Source organism: Oncorhynchus tshawytscha, linkage group LG01, assembly GCF_018296145.1.
Source record: "Oncorhynchus tshawytscha isolate Ot180627B linkage group LG01, Otsh_v2.0, whole genome shotgun sequence".
NCBI lineage: Eukaryota > Metazoa > Chordata > Actinopteri > Salmoniformes > Salmonidae > Oncorhynchus > Oncorhynchus tshawytscha.
Window position 1 is genome coordinate 10382081 of NC_056429.1, and position 26453 is coordinate 10408533.

General features: G+C 42.3%; 1 pseudogene; it reads left to right on the plus strand.

Annotated features, from left to right (window-relative positions):
• Window positions 1-9236: 9236 nt before the first annotated feature.
• On the plus strand, window positions 9237-25543 carry LOC112259011 (annotated as a pseudogene).
• Window positions 25544-26453: the final 910 nt, after the last annotated feature.

Consider the following 26453-nt stretch of genomic DNA (forward strand, 5'->3'; position numbering starts at 1 on the left):
TTGATTTCTTGCTCCGACATACCACGTCGGTCTGATGACAAAAGCCTGTCGTATTTGATCACAATATTTTGTGTTAGATGTGGCGTGTTTGTTCAAGTGGCTCTCATTCCAGTGCTATGAATACTTCATCAAATGTCAAGGCGACAATGTTTGTTCTCTGCCAGTGTTTCATGCGGTCCCTTCGGAGTTTGAGGACGCTTTGGGGAACAGTGGAAGTGAGAGAACGCTCAGCAGGCAATGAGTGGAAACAAACGTGCAATGATGAGGCCTTGCTAGCAAACACAGGCCAACACAGACTGCATGTGGAGGGTCTGATATTGCTGACAAAGGCAATATAATTACCATTGAAAAGTGTCCTGTCGGTGCTCAATAATGCAAGTTGTATGTAGGGTTTGTCACTCAAATTTCACAATCAGTTACTTAATACACTGGAGTGACTATAAACGCTTACAAGAACGATGTTTAAATGTGTCCTTTTAATATTCCCTCAGATTAAAGGGAAAGTTCACCCAAATTACAAAATTCCATATTGGTTTAAGCAATGTAGGAACAAGGTAAGACAGCAATCCATGTTTTGTTTTGGTTTACCTAGCTACTGTCTCCAGGGAAGGTAATGGTATGTCAGTTTGTAATTTGGGTGAACTATCTCTTTAATGAGTAGAACCAAACCCTGCTGCCTGCTCCCTCCCTAAACAAGTCTCTGCTGGCTTTGAATAAGACATGGGTTTGCTCTCTTAGTGTTTATTGGGTTCAATCATCATAGAATTGTTATCTTTAAGGTATAAAGCTGGAAGTCATAAACTCCTGTGACCTGTCATAATACCATTACTTTAAAGGGAATGGAAATACCATCGCAGTTAAAGTGTTATGCAATTACTTTAAACAGGAACTTGTGACTTATTGTTAGTTTCATATTGAATGTTGTTGTTTACACACAAGGGGCAAGCCCATGCAGAACACTCCATAGCACAGCCTCACTAATGTTTTCCAATTTTAATCTCAAGTAGTTCGGACCTTCTGTTTCCACTTATTCTGATGTTTTGCATGTTTATTCCCTCTTTTGGACAGTACGCAAACAGAGATTTTGAGTCCACAGGACAATCAACATAAACACACAAAACATTATTGATATAGACATCATGCGTAAAAGTGGTATAATTAAGCAATAAGGCACAAGGGGGTGTGGTATATGGCCAATATACCGTGGCTAAGGGCTGTTCTTGATACGACGCAACGCAGAGTGCCTGGATACAGCCCTTAGCTGTGGTATATTGGCCATATATATATATAGCAGCACCCACCTGTAGCACGCGCTCCGGCAGGGCAGGTATATCTTTCTGGTCACCCCCAAAACCAATTCTTCCTTTGGCTGCCTCTCCTTCCAGTTCTCTGCTGCCAATGACTGGAACGAACTACAAAAATCTCTGAAACTGGAAACACTTATCTCCCTCACTAGGTTTAAGCACCAGCTGTCAGAACAGCTCACAGATTACTGCACCTGTACATAGCCCATCTATAATTTAGCCCATCCAACTACCGCTTCCCCTACTGTATTTATTTATTTGTTTTGCTCATTTGCACCCCATTATTTTTTATTTCTACTTTGCACATTCTTCCACTGCAAACCTACCAATCCAGTGTTTTACTTGCTGTATTGTATTTACTTTGCCACCATGGCCTTTTTTTTTTGCCTTTACCTCCTTTATCTCACCTCATTTGCTCACATCGTATATAGACTTGTTTATACTGTATTATTGACTGTATGTTTGTTTTACTCCATGTGTAACTCTGTGTCGTTGTATGTGTCGAACTGCTTTGCTTTATCTTGGCCAGGTCGCAATTGTAAATGAGAACTTGTTCTCAACTTGCCTACCTGGTTAAATAAAGATGAAATAAAAATAAAATAAATAAATATACCACAAACCCCCAAGGTGCCTTATTGCTATTATAAACTGGTTTCCAACATAATTAGAGCAGCATACAAAAAAATGTTTTGTCATACCCGGGAAATATAGTCTGTCAGACAATCAGCATTCTGCGCTTGAACCACCCAGTTAAGAATCTGATTTAGAACCGGGAGAGCGGGACACATTGCAGCTAAACTTGTGCTGTGCTTGAAAAATCCAAGCAGTGAACTAACCCCTCAGGGGTAGAAATATGTGGTTGAGAGTCAGAGTGTGACCAGACTATCAACATTATCCTGAAATTACCACTCCACCAGACTTTCAACATTATCCTGACACTACCACTCCACCAGACTATCCACACTATCCTGACACTACCACTCCACCAGACTATCAACATTATCCTGACATTACCACTTCACCAGACTATCAACACTATCCTGACACTACCACTACACCAGACTATCCACACTATCCTAACATTACCACTCCACCAGACTATTGACACTATTTTGACATTACCACTCCACCAGACTATTGACACTATTTTGACATTACCACTCCACCAGACTATTGACACTATTTTGACATTACCACCCCACCAGACTATCAACATTATCCTGACACTACCACTCCACCAGACTATCCACACTATCCTAACATTACCAGTCAACCAGACTATTGACACAATTTTTACATTACCACTCCACCAGACTACCACACTATCCTAACATTACCACTCCACCAGACTATCCACACTATCCTAACATTACCACTCCACCAGACTATCAACATTATCCTGACACTACCGATCCACCAGACTATCAACACTATCCTGACACTACCACTCCACCAGACTATCCACACTATCCTGACACTACCACTACACCAGACTATCCACACTATCCTAACATTACCAGTCAACCAGACTATTGACACTATTTTGACATTACCACTCCACCAGACTATCAACACTATCCTGACACTACCACTCCACCAGACTATCCACACTATCCTAACATTACCAGTCAACCAGACGATTGACACATTTTTTACATTACCACTCCACCAGACTACCACACTATCCTAACATTACCACTCCACCAGACTATCCACACTATCCTAACATTACCACTCCACCAGTCTATCAACATTATCCTGACACTACCAGTCCACCAGACTATCAACATTATCCTGACATGACCACTCCACCAGACTATCAACACTATCCTGACACTACCACTCCACCAGACTATAAACACTATCCTAACATTACCACTCCACCAGACTATTGACTCTATTTTGACATTACCACTCCACCAGACTATCCACACTATGCTAACATTACCACTCCACCAGACTATCAATATTATCCTGACACTACCACTCCACCAGACTATCCACACTATCCTAACATTACCAGTCAACCAGACTACCCACACTATCCTAACATTACCAGTCCACCGGCGCCGACAGAGATGGCCGCCTCGCTTCGCGTTCCTAGGAAACTATGCAGTTTTTTGTTTTTTTTTACGTGTTATTTCTTACATTAGTACCCCAGGTCATCTTAGGTTTCATTACATACAGTCGAGAAGAACTACTGAATATAAGATCAGTGTCAACTCACCATTCGCGACGCGGATCCTGTGTTCTGCCTTACAAACAGGACAACGGAGTGGATCCCATGCAGCGACCCAAAAAAACGACTCAGAAAAAGAGGGAAACGAGGCGGTCTTCTGGTCAGACTCCGGAGACGGGCACACCGTGCACCACTCCCTAGCATTCTTCTTGCCAATGTCCAGTCTCTTGACAACAAGGTTGATGAAATCCGAGCAAGGGTAGCATTCCAGAGGGACATCAGAGACTGTAACGTTCTTTGCTTCACGGAAACATGGCTCACTGGAGAGACGCTATCCGAGGCGGTGCAGCCAGCGGGTTTCTCCACGCATCGCGCCGACAGAAACAAACATCTTTCTGGTAAGAAGAGGGGCGGGGGCGTATGCCTTATGGCCAACGAGACATGGTGTGATGAAAGAAACATACAGGAACTCAAATCCTTCTGTTCACCTGATTTAGAATTCCTCCCAATCAAATGTAGACCGCATTATCTACCAAGAGAATTCTCTTCGATTATAATCACAGCCGTATATATCCCCCCCAAGCAGACACATCGATGGCTCTGAACTAACTTTATTTAACTCTTTGCAAACTGGAAACCATTTATCCGAAGGCTGCATTCATTGTAGCTGGGGATTTTAACAAGGCTAATCTGAAAACAAGACTCCCTAAATTTTATCAGCATATCGATTGCGCAACCAGGGGTGGAAAGACCTTGGATCATTGTTACTCTAACTTCCGCGACGCATATAAGGCCCTGCCCCGCCCCCCTTTCGGAAAAGCTGACCACGACTCCATTTTGTTGATCCCTGCCTACAGACAGAAACTAAAACAAGAGGCTCCCACGCTGAGGTCTGTCCAACGCTGGTCCGACCAAGCTGACTCCACACTCCAAGACTGCTTCCATCACGTGGACTGGGATATGTTTCGTATTGCGTCAGATAACAACATTGACGAATACGCTGATTCGGTGTGCGAGTTCATTAGAACGTGCGTTGAAGATGTCGTTCCCATGGCAACGATTAAAACATTCCCTAACCAGAAACCGTGGATTGATGGCAGCATTCGCGTGAAACTGAAAGCGCGAACCACTGCTTTTAATCAGGGCAAGGTGTCTGGTAACATGACCGAATACAAACAGTGCAGCTATTCCCTCCGCAAGGCTATCAAACAAGCTAAGCGTCAGTACAGAGACAAAGTAGAATCTCAATTCAACGGCTCAGACACAAGAGGCATGTGGCAGGGTCTACAGTCAATCACGGACTACAGGAAAAATCCAGCCCAGTCACGGACCAGGATGTCTTGCTCCCAGGCAGACTAAATAACTTTTTTGCCCGCTTTGAGGACAATACAGTGCCACTGACACGGCCTGCAACGAAAACATGCGTTCTCTCCTTCACTGCAGCCGAGGTGTGTAAGACATTTAAACGTGTTAACCCTCGCAAGGCTGCAGGCCCAGACGGCATCCCCAGCCGCACCCTCAGAGCATGCGCAGACCAGCTGGCCGGTGTGTTTACGGACATATTCAATCAATCCCTATACCAGTCTGCCGTTCCCACATGCTTCAAGAGGGCCACCATTGTTCCTGTTCCCAAGAAAGCTAAGGTAACTGAGCTAAACGACTACCGCCCCGTAGCACTCACTTCCGTCATCATGAAGTGCTTTGAGAGACTAGTCAAGGACCATATCACCTCCACCCTACCTGACACCCTAGACCCACTCCAATTTGCTTACCGCCCAAATAGGTCCACAGACGATGCAATCTCAACCACACTGCACACTGCCCTAACCCATCTGGACAAGAGGAATACCTATGTGAGAATGCTGTTCATCGACTACAGCTCGGCATTCAACACCACAGTACCCTCCAAGCTCGTCATCAAGCTCGAGACCCTGGGTCTCGACCCCGCCCTGTGCAACTGGGTACTGGACTTCCTGACGGGCCGCCCCCAGGTGGTGAGGGTAGGCAACAACATCTCCTCCCCGCTGATCCTCAACACTGGGGCCCCACAAGGGTGCGTTCTGAGCCCTCTCCTGTACTCCCTGTTCACCCACGACGTGCGTGGCCACGCACGCCTCCAACTCAATCATCAAGTTTGCGGACGACACAACAGTGGTAGGCTTGATTACCAACAACGACGAGACGGCCTACAGGGAGGAGGTGAGGGCCCTCGGAGTGTGGTGTCAGGAAAATAACCTCACACTCAATGTCAACAAAACTAAGGAGATGATTGTGGACTTCAGGAAACAGCAGAGGGAACACCCCCTATCCACATCGATGGAACAGTAGTGGAGAGGGTAGCAAGTTTTAAGTTCCTCGGCATACACATCACAGACAAACTGAATTGGTCCACTCACACAGACAGCATCGTGAAGAAGGCGCAGCAGCGCCTCTTCAACCTCAGGGGGCTGAAGAAATTCGGCTTGTCACCAAAAGCACTCACAAACTTCTACAGATGCACAATCGAGAGCATCCTGGCGGGCTGTATCACCGCCTGGTACGGCAACTGCTCCGCCCTCAACCGTAAGGCTCTCCAGAGGGTAGTGAGGTCTGCACAACGCATCACCGGGGGCAAACTACCTGCCCTCCAGGACACCTACACCACCCGATGTTACAGGAAGGCCATAAAGATCATCAAGGACATCAACCACCCGAGCCACTGCCTGTTCACCCCGCTATCATCCAGAAGGCGAGGTCAGTACAGGTGCATCAAAGCTGGGACCGAGAGACTGAAAAACAGCTTCTATCTCAAGGCCATCAGACTGTTAAACAGCCACCACTAACATTGAGTGGCTGCTGCCAACACACTGACACTGACTCAACTCCAGCCACTTTAATAATGGGAATTGATGGGAAATGATGTAAATATATCACTAGCCACTTTAAACAATGCTACCTTATATAATGTTACTTACCCTACATTATTCATCTCATATGCATACGTATATACTGTACTCTATATCATCGACTGCATCCTTATGTAATACATGTATCACTAGCCACTTTAACTATGCCACTTTGTTTACATACTCATCTCATATGTATATACTGTACTCGATACCATCTACTGTATCTTGCCTATGCTGCTCTGTACCATCACTCATTCATATATCCTTATGTACATATTCTTTATCCCCTTACACTGTGTATAAGACAGTAGTTTTGGAATTGTTAGTTAGATTACTTGTTGGTTATTACTGCATTGTCGGAACTAGAAGCACAAGCATTTCGCTACACTCGCATTAACATCTGCTAACCATGTGTATGTGACAAATAAAATTTGATTTGATTTGATTTGATTTGATTACCATGTCTTCACTACTTTTCTACAATGTAGAAAATATTAAAAATAAAGAAAACCCTTGAATGAGTAGGTGTGTCCATATTTTGACTGGTACTGTATATTTACACACACACATACTGTACATTTACTGTACAGATCTGCAAACATGACACACAATTCACAAAAAAATACAATTGACCCATATTAGTTTTTTCCCAATGACAATTTGAACAGTGTCAATCCACTGGGTCTCACATTGGATCTGAAAGTTAATTATAACAGTGGAGCATGGAAATGGAGGGATGAGGGAATGGGGGGATGAAGGAATGGAGGGATGAGGGAATGGAGGGATTGTGTGTGTGTGTGTGTGTGTGCGTGCGGGCAAAGTAAAGTTGGGGCGCTAATTCAGATTTGGGTCTGGAGGATGGTTTCTCAGTGGGTACCAGAGTAAAGGGTATGTTTGTTTTTCAAGACACAGTGATATATGGCCATTATGTCTTTAACAATTTGATGGCTCCTCCAGTTATGCTAGTGGACAGAACCCAGACAACAGATTTGGCTCCTCCAGCTATGAACCCACACTGTTAGCCGTTTTTGTAATTTTATCAGTAACTTACCCTATTAATTAACAGTACCATACTTTATAAACTGAATACATTAGATAACTGTAGAATGCACAGTAAAATATTGTACATTTGTTTTACAGTACACTATAAGACCCTTCTGAAATTGCAACAGTAAAACACTGTAGAATGTACAGTAAAATACCGTAAATATGTTTTACAGTATTAATTACGGTGCATCGTGAAAAAATGTTGTTGGCGGGGAAAGAGTCTCTGGCTCATTAACATAATTTAGGGCATGACATGCAAAAGGCTATATTTGTTGTACCCCCACAGAATATGGTAATATACTATGTTTTAGGAATTCTACAAACTTTGTCCTGAAACTCTACAGTAAATTACTGGTAAATTGCTGCTAGTAATTTACTGTAATTCAGAATACAGTACCATACCACATTTTTTGGAGTGTCCAAAACCTTTTTTTTGAACACTAGTGGGTGCATGGTTTTGTTGTTTTTCACTCAATTACATATTTCGAGGTACGTCTTGTAAGGGCTATATTTGTTGCAGCCGTTAGTGAAATTCCTGAACCAATTGAAGTAATATATGGTAGTGGTCCCATGATAATTTAATTTCTAAACTTGACGGATCAGAACGGCAGCATGTTGCCAACCTTTGATGGTTGAGTGGCCATGTCCTGTAGTCACTGTCAGTTTAGATATAAAGTGCCACAAATCAGTCGTCATGCTGTAAGATACATTTAAATATTCACTTTTAGAAATTGCTGATTATATTTTCAATACAATTCAACAATAAAGTACTGTATTACTGTTTTGGTATATTTTTACTGCAGCATATTGTAAATTACGTTAAATTGTAGGGAAATATCTTGTGAGGAGGAAGAATTGTTGGTTCATTGGGGAGGCAGGTAACCTAGTGGTTAGAGCATTGGGCCAGTAACCAAAAGGTTGCTGGATTGAATCCCCAAGGTGAAATCTGTTGTTCTACTCTTGAACAAGGCAGTTAACCCACTGTTCCCCAGTAGGCTGTCATTGTAAATAATAATTTGTTCTTAACTGACTTGCCTAGTTAAATAAAGGTTCAATGAACATATTTTAAGCTGTGCTTTGTAAGGGTCTATATTTGTTGCACCCGTTAGTGAGATTCCTGAACCAATTGAACTAATATGTGGTAGTGGCTTTCTAACAGTTAAACGTATATAAGCACAAGGTCTGAGTTGTAGCGGGTCTTAAACTTTTAATGGTTGAATATTTGCCCATGTTTAATTTATATGTTTTTCCGTGTAATCACAGCCAGTTTGGGAGCGTTTGTTTAGGCCTCTAGAAGTGCAAGTGATATAAAACACCTAGCATTCATTAATGTGCTCTACTATGCAATTGTATGCAGCTAACCTGCTGTAGAATACTAAAGAAATAATTGTCTTACAATTTATTAGTCACTTTTACTGTATTGTACTGAGCTTCATTGCTCTGGCATCATGTTACCATGAATTTCTCAGTATTGTATTGGCACTATCCAGAGATATATCATAAGATATCTTGTTTTAATTACAATCATTTTGAAGACCTTAACTACATCAATATTTTCAGTAATGGTTAGAGAAATGTTTTACTTGCCATGACTGTGATGTGTTCTTTTTATTCAATCTCGTTTGAATGCCCTGTAAGATGTGAAGATGCTAAGGGCTCCTGAGTGGCGCAGTAGTCTAAGGCACTGCATCTCGCACAATTGGCCCAGCGTCGTTAGGGTTTGGTCAGGATAGGCTGTCGTTGTAAATAAGACTGACTTACCTAGTTACATTTAATTCATTTTTTTAAGGAGCTCTTCTTTTTAAGGAGAAGAACTGAATGGCCAAAAGGTAAATGTAAAACTTTTAAACATGCAAAGAACACTGGGTAAAATGTCACTGCATGAGTAATTCCAGTAATATACTGTAAATTAGATTACAGTAAAATGTTCCCCGTTAAATTGTTTAAAGTAGTTGCACTGTAAAATAAATGACCTTAATTTACTCGCCAATTTCTGCCAGTAAGTTCATGTAGCTTATACAGGAAATGTTTTACAGTACAGACAGCAGGTTTGACTCCTCCAGCTATGCTAGTGGATAGTATCCAGACAACAGAGGGCAAACCTCAGGGCCAGTCTCCATCTATCAGCCTGCTCAGTTTGATAGCCTGTAGCAAAAGCCCACCGGCTCCATGACACCACAAACACTCTGCAAACCATGCACTCTAGCAATCAATAGGGTCCTAAATGAAACAACATCTGGTTTGAATGGATTGCTTAATGGAAAAATAGCAGCTATCTATTTCTGGTCCAGAGTTTTTTTGTGTGCAATATCTTGGCTCAGTCTCATCTGTAGTTTATGGTATAAATGATCCTAGTTCTTTTCCCCTGCAGATTGATTGCGACAGAAATGGGAAAAATCCTCTCGATCAAGTTCAAATCTGATAACCACGCAGAGAATATTCTGTGGAAGAAGATGACACAATTTCTCTAACTTGTCCAGCACGCTCAGAGCAGAACACCAGCATCACAGAGGTGAGTTAACACTACTTAGACATTTTCTATTTTGCAAAATATATTTTTGTAAAGCAAAGATTTGCACTTTCCTCTTCTTCTATGAGATGTGTTGACGGTGAAGTCTGATTAGTTTAGCCAGTCTTTTCTGTTGCTATCAGTCCACTTTCTTGCCATGTGGCACCAAGCAGTGGTTGGCCCATTGAGGAGGTGGGGGAACAAAGAAAATAAGACATTAGCTCAGCTTCCTTGGACTGTCTCTCTCCATTATCAATCAAATGTTCTGTGGTGTTTACGATTGCTGTGAGGGTTGTGGGGTCGGAAGTCCATGCAAACTAGAGTCAAACTAGAGTCCTAAAGTACTGTGTCTGCTTTAGCTCTTTAGATTGAAATAATCTCACCAGACTGTTCCATTATGTTCTTTGTGTTTTGTGGAGAGAGGTCAAGAGGTCAAGGCAATTAGCTATGGATTGGGTCATCCATTTAATAGACAACTGCTATGGGGAGATTGGGACCTTTATGATAAGAGAGGCAGCTTCCTGCATACATCTGAGATGGAGCCAGCATGTCTCTGGTAGTCTTTTTTTAAACATTGCTATGACAGGACACAGGCAACTAACTTTCTGTGAGCAACAGCCCATATAGCTCTATTCTGAAGTGTTGTCATGATGTGACATTACACAGGGGGAGACTATTATTATTATATGATAATGGGAGTATAAGCAAACAATTTTCTTGAATCTTTGAAGTAACTAAGGGCTCCATTCAATCGATATCGCTGAACCGTTACAGATTGCTGCGCGATAGACATTTAAAGAAAATATCCGATTGAACTGACATAGGCAGTGTTTACAGTGAATGCAGTCTCCGCTTACGTGGAAATGCTACCTTTATATTTCAATCACAATGTAGTACTGAACTTCCGTGACACTGATTGCATAGAGCCCTAAAGATTATGTTAACAGCCAAGTATGTATACGAAATTGATAACTTGTAGGCAATTTCATTATATAAAGGACATTTCATTTTACAGTGCACACCAGCCTTTATCTCAGTTGCACCACATTCAGAAGTCCAATAGATGGAGCTATATTGTGATATATTTTTTAAGCTGGATCACTCGATCTACATTTAAAAGTCTCAAAATGAAATTCATATGACAAGAAAGCATCAAAGAGAGAACAAATAAAATATATCATACTCAATATAAGGTCATTTCTGTAAAAAAAAAGAATATATATATTTTTACATCTCTCATTGAAAGGTGTTCAATTTATACAATAAATTATTGAAATGTATTGGCTTTTACAGGTCAATAATCCATAAAACATACATTTGATTGCTTTGAATGTGTGTATGCATGTTGTTTCGTACACAGCTAATTCTACAGTGTTAACTCAACAATGACCATGTTAAATGTAACACTGTTCCAGTGTCTATACGGGTCCACATTTTTTAGTGTTACAATTACACAATGCTTAGTGTAAAGTGTTATTTGTGTATTTCCCAGAATGCCTTGCTTTTCGAGTGAATTGTAGCATTACCACCCATGATTGTATATGTTATACCCTTTCAAAAGCAATAATTGATAACCTTTCAGACAATTTGTTTAACATTTAAGTGTGGCTTCTGTCCCTTTAGAGACAGAATAATTCTGTAAAGAATATTAGGTATTGTTTCTCTGTGTTGTTTTTTAATTGTAGGGTAGATGTCTTCTCTCTACTAAATGTATTGGTAAGTCATTGTATTTAACAGACTTCAAATTACTTTTCTTCGAGGCGAGTGGTCTGCATGCAGGCAGGCTGCACACAGGTATCTTGAGATCATTTCATTGACAGTTCAACCAGAAGTTGCCGCCACTACAGACAAGTTAAATGCCTGTTCAGTGGCGCTTCAAAACTATATCCAGAGAAGGTTTCATGGCGGCTTTTTAAAAGCTGTACCCTTTCAGACAAACAAACATGCTGTAGCCGAGGTGCTTCAAGGCGCCACATTCCATATGTCTGAAAGGGGAGTTAGTGACAGAGACATGGTTGTTGCATTCATCCGTTTTCAAGCCTCTGGCCATCACCAAGTGAGATCCTAAGCAAATATGTTATCATAAAATTGTAATTATTCCACACAATACTACCAGTATTCCATAAGCCCTCATTTTAAGGCCCTAGTTTTACCCTAATATAGTGGCATGAAACTCATGGTTTACAGGGCACATCAGGCCTGCAAGTCACATTATGCTGGCTTGAAAAGTGATGTGTGATTCTTATTGGAATCCAGCCAGAGTGGGGATATCCAACATTTCAATTTTTGTTCACCCACAACCTGCATTCAGAATGAATGCTAGGTTTTGAAGAGTAAGACAGGAGAATACCTAAACCATTTAAACTGGAACAACAACCAACCAATTTCGGTACCTGGGTGCAATAAGTCCAATTAAAAGATTTGATTAGGTTAGACACATTTATGTTATTTATAGTTGAGGAGCATACGATTAATTAATCAATCATGCAAAAACAGAGATTCTAAAAATCAACAAGCAATAGAGCATGCTGGGAAACACTGGTTAGTACCACTGGTTAGTAGCACCAAGACTGGGGTTATTTTACACCACTGTGTTAATTTAATATTACTATTAAATATATATTAAATATTAATACATTTTCACTTACAGAGTTCATTTAACACCTGAGTCAACCTAAGAAATGTTACACTGAAAAATCAACACTGTCCAATTTGCTGTGTATCTAAAGAGAGCAACAGAAGGACAGGGTGAGAACCAGTCAACACACAAAAGCATCAGAGAGACTTTTATACTTGGGCAATGTATGAGTGCTTGTGAGAGAGTGTCTTCCGAGGAAACGTGGGGAGAGGGGGAGCAGGAGAGTGGGTGCACCTGCTGAAGAGCTCCTCTGTCTGAATCAGATAGTCACCCACTGGGGTGGGAGGCAGAGAAGAGAAAGGAGAGGAGATACATCTGTGGTGTTGAGGAGAGGGGGGGAAGAGTACCGAACAGGAGAGAAGGGGAGAGGAGCTAACAGGAGAGGAGGGGAGAGGACCTAACAGGACAGAGCCGGACAGGAGAGAACATGAGAGGGGAGGAACGCAGGAAAAGAAAGACACAGTACAGCTGCACTTTCCGAGGAAAGCGTGGAAACCGGGAGAGCAGCCTCCTGCTCTGCTCAAAGCCCTCCCGCTAATTCTCCCATTTAACACTCAACACAAACCACACAATACTGCCATAATCACTGCTGCTCCACTGGAGCTGGTAATCAGATGTAAATAAGGCACATTGATAATGAGCCGCCAGAGGAGGAAATTCCTCTAATTGCTGTAGTAGCTAGCTCTCTAGAAACAGACTTCACTGAGAGACATGAGAGGAGGGGGAGCCGGGAGGCGAGCATCGTCCTCCACGACCGCCTGCATCTGAAAGGCACTGGGCAAGAGAAGGGGGAGAAAGTCCAGATAGCAGAGTGGTGTTACGATGTGAAATGCTTGGGAGCTTGTTTATACATATATAGAATAGTTGATAGGAATGAATCATGTAAGTTTCACTGAGGATTGAGCCTTTGAACAAACATTCGTTTTCATATGAACAGTTATTCTGCAAACAGAATTAAAAATGAGTATGCATTTTAAAGAGATATGGAATTTGTAAACCACATTTAATATTACATATTTTCATGAATATTGATGATATAAATAAATATCCTATCAAGAGCTAATATATGAAAGAAATACTAATATAATACAACTATTTATTCTGTACTATGCCATTTTTCTAAGCAAAACTTGAGTTCTGGGGAAAGTAAAAAATAAACAAAAAACAAGGTTATTCTGAAAAGACAAGAATGCATGCTACAACAAAACTATGTCACAATATATCCCAGAAATCCAGATACCAGTTTTCAGTGAATAGGGCCAAAAGCCTTTATGAGTGATGAGCAAAGTGTCCATTTTGCAACCACAACTAAAAAAACGATGGAACAGAGCAGAATGAGATACTCTTCCATCCAAATAAGCGTGTGCGGCTGAGGAAGTAGTGAAGGAGGCTGTAGGAGGGGAGAAGAGACCTCTAATCATGACTGTAAACAACGGCCTAGGTTACTGCATTTATTGTACGTTCCTAACAGACCTCACTAAATTATGTCGACAACTGTGTATAATAACACCACAACTGTATGTCTCCTTGCATAAATAGGTATAACAGTGTTTAAATTAAATATTTTTGGGGGGCCAATTGAAAGGAGACACAAAAATTCATCAGAACGGTACAATGCTTACACAGCATTTCGCAGGTGAATTTGTTTTCAAGTACCGTCCGTGAAAATAAGACCTTTGTTGATTGATAGAGCTGTCCCAAGAAGGAAAAACAAGAGATTGTAAATAGCATGTAACCTCTCCAGATGATATGGTGTGCTGTCTGGTGTCATAAACAACTTGTGTTGCTGTAAACGCATGCAGGCCTGGAGAATGCATCTACAGGTTGGTGAACTACTGCATTAAGAAGTAGTTCTCCCCCTGATAGAATAAAATACCGGGCCAGACGTTTTCCTCTTCTAGTCTTTGTAGGCACAGGAAATCATGGACTTTATTTAAGTCATTTTCACTGTGAGACTACTGGTTGATTAATGGCCCACATGGCCTGGGTGTTATACAAGTAACTTGAAACATGGAAATATTTCCAATATACCTGTAAAATTTGTTTTTTGAAAATGTCAGTATCCAGTCAGAGGTGGAAATTCTTGAAGGCACAATAAAGTAAGCAAGTAAGCATACTATATACAGGAAATATTATTTAAAAAATGTTCCAATACCATAGTTACATGTGCAGGAATACTGGAGTGATGGAGGTAGTATAGGGGTATATGTATAGGGGTAAGGTGACAGGGATACTGGAGTGATGGAGGTAGTATAGGGGTATATGTATAGGGGTAAGGTGACAGGGGTACTGGAGTGATGGAGGTAGTATAGGGGTATATGTATAGGGGTAAGGTGACAGGGGTACTGGAGTGATGGAGGTAGTATAGGGGTATATGTATAGGGGTAAGGTGACAGTAATACTGGAGTGATGGAGGTAGTATAGGGGTATATGTATAGGGGTAAGGTGACAGGGGTACTGGAGTGATGGAGGTAGTATAGGGGTATATGATGGAGGTAGTATAGGGGTATATGTATAGGGGTAAGGTGACTAGTGACAGTGTGTGTGTGTGTGTGTGTGTGTGTGTGTGTGTGTGTGTGTGTGTGTGTGTGTGTGTGTGTGTGTGTGTGTGTGTGTGTGTGTGTGTGTGTGTGTGTGTGTGTGTGTGTGTCTGTGTCTGTGTGTGCATAGGGACAGTGAAAAGATTGAAATAAAAGGTCAATAAAGTAACAAGATGGATTCAGATAGCTAACAAAATAGCTACACGGACTATCTATCAGTCGTATTGCTTTGGGATAGAAGCTGTTCAAGAGCCTGTTGGTGTAAGACTTGATGCACCGGTATGTCTTGCCATGTGGCAGCAGAGAAAATAGTCAATGGCTTGGGTGGTTGGAGTCTGAAGATTTTCAAGGCCTTCTTTTCACATGACCTGATATAGAGGTCCTGAATAGGGAGCTCAGCCCCAGTGATGTACTGGGCTGTCCGCACAGCCCTCTGTAGGATCCAGTTGCATAGGGAGGTGGTGTTCAGACCCATAGTCCTAAGTTTGGTGACGAGCTTGGAGGGGACAACGGTGTTGAACGCTGAGCTGTTGTTAATGAACAGCATTCTCACATAGGTATATCTCTTATCTAGGTGGGTGAGGGTAGTGTAGAGAGCAATTGAGATTGCGTTGTCTATGGATCTGTTGGGGCAGTATGCAAACTGGAGTGGGTCTAGGTTGGCTGGGATGGAGGAGTTAATGTGTGCCATAACCAGGCTCTCAATGCATTTCATGATTACAGAAGTGAGTGCTACGGTGTGGTAGTCATTGTGGCATGAAGCCTTAGAGTTATTTGGAGCAGGAATGATTGTGGTTATCTTAAAACATGTAGGGATTACAGACTGGGACAAGGAGAGGTAGACAATTACTGTGAATCTTTTTTTATTTGGCCTTTATTTAACAAGGCAAGTCAGTTAAGAACAAATTCTTATTTACCTATTTACCTGCCAGCTGTTCTGCGCAAGCTCTGAGAACGCACCCTAGAATACTGCAGCCTTGTGGGTATTGACCTAGTTAAAGACCCTTCTCACATCTGCCTCGGAGAGCGAGATCAACCAGTCCTCTAGGCAGGTGACGGCCCTCACACCCTGCTCAATGTTGTTGTTTTCAAAGCGTGCATAAAATGCATTGAGTTTGTCTGGTAGAGAGGCCTCGCTGGGCAGATCACGGCTGGGTGTTCCATTATAATCCGTAATGGGCTGTAGCCCCTATCACATGCAGCAGGCGTCGATGTCTGAGTAATATGATTCCACCCTATTCCTTATAAACGTGTATATTTACTGCAGACCATCTGTAGTACTTTATTCCATACAGTATATTATACCTCCCTTCATCTAGGGGTTCTCTGCATTTTCTCCAATGGAGACATAGTCTATTTGTTTTTGAAAGTGTATTTGGAAGTTATTCAAATATGAAAAAGACCATAAAGACGATAAATACCTACTAAACAGCTAATTAAACACAGCATGCATTATAGCATGAGATCAATTTGAATGTGCTAATACTATTTGAATGTGATACTGATACTTTCAGTGCCTGCAATACGTAACAGTTATTTTGTCATTTTTTTTGGTCCACATAGTTCCAAGCTGCTGAAAGAGTTCCCATCGAAACCCTGAAAGAGTTCCCATCGAAACCCTGAAAGAGTTCCCATCGAAACCCTGAAAGAGTTCCCATCAAAACCCTGAAAGAGTTCCCATCGAAACCCTGAAAGAGTTCCCAGCATTGAACCCTGAAAGAGTTCCCCAGCATCGAAACCCTGAAAGAGTTCCCAGCATCGAAACCCTGAAAGAGTTCCCCAGCATCGAAACCCTGAAAGAGTTCCCATCGAAACCCTGAAAGAGTTCTCATGAAACCCTGAAAGAATTCCCCAGCATCGAAACCCTGAAAGAATTCCCCAGCATCGAAACCCTGAAAGAGTTCCCATCGAAACCCTGAAAGAGTTCCCATCGAAACCCTGAAAGAGTTCCCCAGCATCGAAACCCTGAAAGAGTTCCCATCGAAACCCTGAAAGAGTTCCCATCGAAACCCTGAAAGAGTTCCCCATCGAAACCCTGAAAGAGTTCCCATCGAAACCCTGAAAGAGTTCTCATCGAAACCCTGAAAGAGTTCCCATCGAAACCCTGAAAGAGTTCCCATCGAAACCCTGAAAGAGTTCCCATCGAAACCCTGAAAGAGTTCCCCAGCATCGAAACCCTGAAAGAGTTCCCATCGAAACCCTGAAAGAGTTCCCATCGAAACCCTGAAAGAGTTCCCCAGCATCGAAACCCTGAAAGAGTTCCCATCGAAACCCTGAAAGAGTTCCCATCGAAACCCTGAAAGAGTTCCCATCGAAACCCTGAAAGAGTTCCCCAGCATCGAAACCCTGAAAGAGTTCCCATCGAAACCCTGAAAGAGTTCTCATCGAAACCCTGAAAGAGTTCCCATCGAAACCCTGAAAGAGTTCCCATCGAAACCCTGAAAGAGTTCCCATCGAAACCCTGAAAGAGTTCCCCAGCATCGAAACCCTGAAAGAGTTCCCATCGAAACCCTGAAAGAGTTCCCCAGCATTGAAACCCTGAAAGAGTTCCCATCGAAACCCTGAAAGAGTTCCCATCGAAACCCTGAAAGATTTCCCATCGAAACCCTGAAAGAGTTCCCCAGCATTGAAACCCTGAAAGAGTTCCCATCGAAACCCTGAAAGAGTTCCCCAGCATCGAAACCCTGAAAGAGTTCCCATCGAAACCCTGAAAGAGTTCCCCAGCATCGAAACCCTGAAAGAGTTCCCATCGAAACCCTGAAAGAGTTCCCCAGCATCGAAACCCTGAAAGAGTTCCCATCGAAACCCTGAAAGAGTTCCCATCGAAACCCTGAAAGTGTTCCCATCGAAACCCTGAAAGAGTTCCCATCGAAACCCTGAAAGATTTCCCATCGAAACCCTGAAAGAGTTCCCATCGAATCCCTGAAAGATGAAATGGAGACGTTGAAAAGACACCTCTCTCTGATCGGCTCGACGACCGTGTTTTGTCACAACGACCTCCTGACTAAAAACATCATCTATGACTACAAAGAGGGTGGATGATGGGTCTTAGTGTCTGGAATTTGAGCTGCAAGGCTGACATAAAAAGTGTTCCAAGCGAGTTCATGTGATCATTTAAAAAAGCGCCGCAGTATGAAGAATAAGTGGATTCATTACTACTGAACCGATTGGTTATAGCGTTTGTTCTGCCATTCTGATGCAATATACCATCAGAGTCAGTAAGAATACAAGATTGCCATGTTTTAGTCTCAATAACTTGGATGTCCCTTTGATTGAACTTATTTCAATGAAATGGTCCAATTGTAAGACATGTTCCATTTTAACACTTTGACAAAATGTGGTTCACAAAACGGTCACATCTTTCCTTTCTTTTGCTATGAATAATAAATCTATACCCTATTATCTTAATCCTCTTGTCATTTCATTATGTCATTATGTCATTTCATTATGCCCTTATGTGCAGACGTACGGCCTTGGTCATTGTTATGATTAATGTATGGAAAACCATTATAATGAATACATTATTAATGTTTCTCTGAAGTTTTTCAGGGACTTTGTTGTTGTAACAGTAAAGCACAAAATAAAATAATATGATATCTGAACTAATCATACATATCAGAACATAATATAGTGGAAAATTGTTTCATTAAAAAAAATGTTTTATTGTATCCTATTGAGGAATTGACTATTAAAGCTTTCAGAGCACACTATCAATTATAGCGGCATACAGATAACTGCCAAAATAAGGGAAACACCGACATAAAGTGTCTTAATAGGCAGTTCAGCCCTTATTCCACTCCAGTCATTACCATGTGCCCAATTAACGTGCCACCAAACTCCTGTGACACACACACTCACACACACACAATTCTCCTTTTGAAACTCCTCTTTCGAAGTCACTGAGATTATTATAATTATTTTTATTTAACCTTTATTTAAGTAGGCAAATCAGTTAAGAACAAATTCACATTTACGGCCTGCACCGGCCAAATCCAGACGACGCTGGACCAATTGTGCGCTGCCCTACAGTACTCTCAATCATGGCCGGTTGTGATACAGCCTGGAACAGAACCAGGGTGTCTGGCACTGAGACGCAGTGTCTTAGACCGCTGCCCCACTCGGGAGCTTCAAGATCTCTTCTTCTAGCCATGGTAGCCAAAATATTGGGCAACTGGGCGTTTTTGTACATGGCCCTAAGCATGATGGGATGTTAATTGCTTAATTAACTCAGGGACTTGCTTTCAATATACTTTGTATCCCTCATTTACTCAAGTGTTTCCTTTATTTTGGCAGTTACCTCTACATAGGGTACAGTACTGGGTTTCAAATATTTGAAAAAATCATTAAAATACTTTGAGGCTTTGCTTGTCTGCCTAGTGGGTGGTGTTTGCAGTTTTGGGACTTTTCTATTGGTTTATTAAGCCAGGCATGCTCAAACAGGCCAAGTATTTGACTATATTTGTCAAGTAATTGCAACCTAGGTCTGATAGAGTAATAATCATATTGCTGAGGTGCTACAGAACAGTTTACTAATGTGTACGTGTCATTGCAATCATCTGTATGAACCGTACGTTTCTCTCTTCTCCTTTAGGCATGGTGAGATTCATTGACTATGAGTATGCTGATGATAACTAACAGGCCTTCGACATAGGCAACCACTTCAATGAGTTTGCAGGTGCGTTCCTTCAGTTTACAGTTTATTTCTGAGGTGAATCTCACAAAAGGGGAATCAGAGCGAATATGTTTTTTTATTTCAATGTATTTCAAATATTTAATTTTGCCTTCAACGTTGAACTAAGCAAGCACATTAAAGGGACATTACACCTTCGAATAAACATTTGTCAGATGTGAAGTTGTCTAAGTAGTCTACCTGTAAAGTAGTCTAATGTCAAGATGAAACCATTTCCCACAACATTGGTCGTGTAGATCCAGCTATTTGCCTCCACCCCAAATGAATGCAAAAGATACGCTGACAAACTTTCCTTTAAAGTTTCCCTTTACACAGTTTTACAGTGTGATCTTTTAAACAGTTAGGCCCACTAGTCCCCCCTCCCCTTCTCCATCTCTCTCTTTTTATCTCAAATGCACGCACACTCTCTCTCACACACATACTCTCTCTAAAACACACACACACACATTAAGTCTGGGAATTGCCAGGGACCTCATGATACGTTACAGATCTCCAGACTGGTACAAGGGTTTCTGACCCATGTTGTTGCTGTATCATCCAGCCTGATTGGTTTGACAGGTTCTCATTAATTGTGTCTGTGTGTTTGATACGTCCCCAAGGTGTGAAAGGCATTGACTACAGCCTATATCCCAGTCCTGAACTGCAGAGGGACTGGTTGACTGCTTACCTGGAGAGCTACAAGCACAGTGTGGGGCTAGGAGCCACAGTTACAGGATGAGAGGGTCAGGAGCTGCAAGTTCTCACTGCTGAGAGACACTGGCGCAGCACCCATTAACCTGGCCTACGGCATTGATATTTCACCACAGAACCCATTAACCTGGCCTACAACATTGATATTGCACCACAGCACCCAATAACCTGGCCTACGACATTGATATTTCACCACAGCACCCATTAACCTGGCCTACCTGGCCTACATTGATATTTAACCACAGCACCCATTAACCTGGCCTACGGCATTGGTATTTCACCACAGCACCCATTAACCTGGCCTACGGCATTGATATTTCACCACAGAACCCATTAACCTGGCCTACAACATTGATATTGCACCACAGCACCCAATAACCTGGCCTACGACATTGATATTTAACCACAGCACCCATTAACCTGCCCTAAGGCATTGATATTTCACCACAGCACCCATTAACCTGGCCTACGGCATTGATATTTCACCACAGCACCCATTAACCTGGCATACGGCATTGATATTTCACCACAGCACCCATTAACCTGGCATACGGCATTGATATTTCACCACAGCACCCATTAACCTGGCCTACGACATTGATATTTCACCACAGTCTAAGTAAATACTGTATGTAAGTTAATACTATACTTTCTGATTCACTTTCTGATTCAATTTTATTTCTCTGTGTGAAATTTACAGGATATAAAGTCATTGGCTGATCTCCATTTTAATGTGGGTGTTTGTCGATAAAGAGACCAAAAGTAGTCTTGTGCAGGGGTGCCTGCCTTTCACTATAGTAATGAGCACTGGCAAGATACAATATTTCAATTCACATCAAACAATGTCCTTTTACGGGTCCATATTTCCAAAAACCGAAGTCCCATCCACTCTGTATGATCCACTTACCGCTGCATTTTGACATACTCTATTGGAGTTGATTTGAAACCACTGCAAGAAAAATGACAGACAGCAGCCAAGATGTGTTTTTTAACAACCACAATTTTCGGTCTTTGGTGGCTCAAGTGCTGCTGGACTAAACTAATGGTGCTTTCATAAGTGGACACAATACGCAGGATTGTTTTAGTAATTTGTGGGGGTAGTGTTGATGTCTCTCAAAATAGCCCAGAAATGGTGAGTAAGCCTTTTCTTTTTAAAATAACTCTGCTTCAGCCAAAACGTGGAAGGGAAGAAAAAAAACATGCCTGGAAATGAATAAGAGCAGCGATAACATATTGTTGATTGAAATCAGATTTCTGTGACAAACCAAGAACTCTGGCTTGATGAAGTGGGAGAAGTCCCTCATTGACAATGAATGGGTAAGTCAAGTTTCCTGTCCAAGTTAAGTCTGGCATAGAGATGGTGGATATGCTTGTTTATCAAAACAATCACGAAAGAAAAGTTTGGCTTAGCTGGTTTTCATTTAAATCTGATTATGGGATATGACTAGAACTTTCTCAATATCCCTCCCATACTCTGGTTTTTAGTCATGTGACCGGATCTTTGTGGTTTGCCAGTGTCTTTAGACTACCATTTCAGTTCATGGGAGGACCTAGGTCTACTGAAAGGAAACACACTTTGTCCAACTGATATCAATGCCCTATTGTACTGCAGGGTCTGTTGTGATATTTCCCAGGGTCCTTAGATAGACAAATCGTCTTCGCTGTGGCATCACTAACAAGTAGCTCTCTGCCAATGTTCTGGGGCGGAGAGCTTCTCCACTGCTCCTCTCCCTATCTTAAGCCGAGACAGAGTAAGCCAAGGCACACTGGGCTCTTTACGCCTCCTCTTGGCCCCCTCTGGGACCCCCCAAGTACTGAGGGGCCAAAGACTGTGACTCTGTGATGTCACCCCTCCTATCTTGTTGTAGTATGATTCCTCTTTGGCCTTTTCTGAATGGCACCCTGTCACTGGCCATCTCTGCTTAGCGTTAGGCTAATGGCATCTTAATGGAGGGGAGTTATTAAACACAGTAGAAGAACTGCACTCAATCTCCATCTAGAACTAGGGAGAGACATTACAGTTGAAAATGTGCCAGGACAAAATGGAGAGGAGAAACCACACACTGCTCCAATATTTCATTCCGCCCTTTATTTGATTATCAAATAAAAATGTGATTATATCACTCGGCCACAACACAGAGGTCCGCCTGGAACTCGTTGGGAAATTATTAGTGGTCCCACCGTGGATAATTACTATTAGGGTGGATGACAACAGAAATGTATGGAGGCATGGAGTGCCGTTGACCTAAGGGAGCAATTCCATTAGTACGGGAACAATTCAATATGAGCATTACACATTTGCCCTTTTTCTTAAGAAGAAAAACACAGGGAAATCGAAAAAATGTACTTGTGGATTATGGGTACCAAAAATCTTGTCATAAAAAATTGGCCATAAATAACATCCTAACACAATACAACTCTCACATGTAAGTTAATTTTCTAGTTTAAAGATGTCAAAATTGACGAAACGTGTACAAAACGTATAGCACTTTCTTACCAAGACTCTAGGTAATGTTACTAAACATATCGTGAGAATATATTTTTTAAATGTGTTACACGGTTATTGTTTTAGTTAATTCTCCATTTCAACTCTTGCTTCAAATTCTTCCCAGCGCCGTAATGGACAGTATTTTCTGTCAGCCTTGGTGGCATTTGCCGTTAATGTCTCATTGAAAACAATGGTATACGTTTTTGTCCTGCCTTCATGAGTGGCCCGAGACGCTGCATAAGAAAGGTCCTTATACTGCATAAGAAAGGTAGGATCTTCATTTGAGAACGCTTTCATTTGCTGAGAATTTTCCTGCGCTGCAGCAACTGCAGATGAGCTTTGTGATTTACATAAATTCACTGAAAACCCACTCTAACACAGTTATATCACAGTTCTAAAACAAAGGTCATGTGGTTTGGTAAGAAGAATGCCCCTCTCCCCACAGGTGTGATTACTACCTAGAGCAAGTACTTGGGAGTATGGCTAGATGGTACACTGTCCTTCTCTCAGCACATATCAAAGCTGCAGGCTAAAGTTAAATCTAGACTTGGTTTCCTCTATTGTAATTGCTCCTCTTTCACCCCAGCTGCCAAACTAACCCTGATTCAGATGACCATCCTACCCATGCTAGATTACAGAGAAATAATCTATAGATCGGCAGGTAAGGGTGCTCTCGAGTGGCTAGATGTACTTTACCATTCGGCAATCAGATTTGCCACCAATTCTCCTTATAGGACACATCACTGCACACTATACTCCACTGTAAACGGGTCATCTCTGTATACCCGTCGCAAGACCCACTGGTTGATTCTTATTTATAAAGCCTCTTAGGCCTCAGTCCCCCCATCTGAGATATTTACTGCAGCCCTCATTCTCCACATAAACCACCCGTTCTGCCAGTCACATTCTGTTAAAGGTCCCCAAAGCACACACATCCCTGGGTCGCTCATCTTTTCAGTTCGCTGCGGCAAGCGACTGGAACGAGCTGCAACAAACACTCAAACTGGACTGTTTTATCTCAATTCCAAAGACTCAATCATGGACACACTTACTGACAGTTGTGGCTACTTTGCGTGATGTATTGTTGTCTCTACCTTCTTGCCCTTTGTGCTGTTGTCTATGCCCAATAATGTTTGTACCCTGTTTTGTGTTGCTACCATGTTGGGCTGCTGCCATGTTGTGTTGCTACCATGTTGTTGTCATGTTGTGTTGCTACCATACTGTGTTATCATGTGCTGCTGCCATGCTATGTTGTTGTCTTAGGTCTCTCATTATGTAGTGTTGTGTTGTCTCTCATGTCGTGATGTGTGTTTTGTCCTATATTTTTTATATATTTTAATCCCAGCCACTGTCCATGCATGAGGTCTTTTTCCTTTTGGTAGGCCGTCATTGTACATAAGAATTTGTTCATAACTGACTTGCCTAGTTAAATAAAAGTTAAATAAAAATAAATAAATACACATTAACAGTATTGCACTTTTCATGTAGCCTACTTTTGTTCAGCCTAACCACCGATCAAGCAACATTATGGACTAAATGTTTAAATCCTGTTGCTGTAGGATCATTTTTCTACGACAATATTAGTGAAGTTAAGATCCAACATCAGTCTATTTTAGTCATGTAGCACACAATATTGCACCATGAAAGGTACATTCTCAAAGCCACAGCAGTGTGGAACAAAGGCTTCTGGGAACATACAGGACAGGACAATATAACCAGAGAGGAATTGTAATGGTTTTCTGGGGTCTGAAACACCAGCTCTTTGCAGGCTACAGTGTCTCGATACGACCACTTAGTGGGCACTTCAATCTCACTGAACTTTAAAGGGATACTCCCCCAGACTCAGATGAACTCATGGATACCATTTGTATGTCTCTGCAACCAGTATGACGGAAGTTAGAGGTACTTTTGCGAGCCAATGCTAACTACTGTTAGCGCAATGACATGAAGTTATGGTATCTACTAACATGCTAGCTGATACCGTAAACTTCCAGTCATTGTGCTAAAGCTAGTTAGAAATTACGCTAACGCTAGCGTAGTTGTGGCAGGTAGCCTAGCATTTAAGAGCATTGGACCAGTAACTGAAAGGTTGCTGGTTCAAATCCCCGAGCTGACTAAGTGAAAATTTGTCAATGTGCCCTTAAGCAAGGCACTTAACCCTAAATGCTCCTATAAGTCCCTCTGGATAAGTGTCTGCTAAATGAGAAAAATGTAAATGTCTAGTTAGCTACTTCCTTCAAACTGCACGCAGAGACATCCACGAGTTGATCTGCGTTGGGGAAATAGATTAAGGGCTCCATGGTCAAAATCCAGAAGTATCCCTATGAGAAAGACAGGATTCTGAATTATATTTAACAATAAGAAATATTTTTTAAACCTAGCGACAGGGTTAAGCATTAGATTTATACAGAAGAGGACATCAAGTACATGTCAAGATGAGAACAACCCTGAACAAGGCATGACCCTCCTCCTTCTCACAAACCTATTCACAGGTCTCCAATTTCTTCTGGGGTCTCTGGGCAATCCTGCAGGCCAGAGACTCGTCCATTGACTTCAACTTTGAAAGGTGAGTGACCAGGTATCTCTTGAGTCTAGACTGTGGGACTTCGGTCTTACAGTAATTGTATTACTTCTAAATGCTGATACAAAGTAAAACCTACAATTGTTTACTTAGCTTTACTATGAATAGCCTTTCCTCACCTCAGACCTCTGGTGCTCCGTACTCACACAACCTCCCCGTCACCCCATACTCACATAACCTCCCCACCTCCCCATACTCACACAACCTCCCCACCTCCCCACCTCCCCATACTCACACAACCTCCCCGTCACCCCATACTCACACAACCTCCCCACCGCTCCATACTCACACAACCTCCCCACCGCTCCATACTCACACAACCTCCCCACTTCCCCATACTCACACAACCTCCCCGCCTCCCCATTCTCACACAACCTCCCCACCTCCCCATACTCACACAACCTCCCCGCCTCCACATACTCACACAACCTCCCCACCTCCCCATACTCACACAACCTCCCCGCCTCCACATACTCACACAACCTCCCCACCTCCCCATACTCACACAACCTCCCTGCCTCCCCATTCTCACACATTCTCCCTGCCTCCCCATTCTCACACAACCTCCCCGTCAACCCATACTCACACAACCTCCCCATACTCACACAACCTCCCCACCGCTCCATACTCACACAACCTCCCCACCTCCCCATACTCACACAACCTCCCCGCCTCCACATACTCACACAACCTCCCCACCTCCCCATACTCACACAACCTCCCCACCTCCCCATACTCACACAACCTCCCCATACTCACATAACCTCCCCGCCTCCACATACTCACACAACCTCCCCATCTCCCCATACTCACACAACCTCCCTGCCTCCCCATTCTCACACATTCTCCCTGCCTCCCCATTCTCACACAACCTCCCCATACTCACATAACCTCCCCGC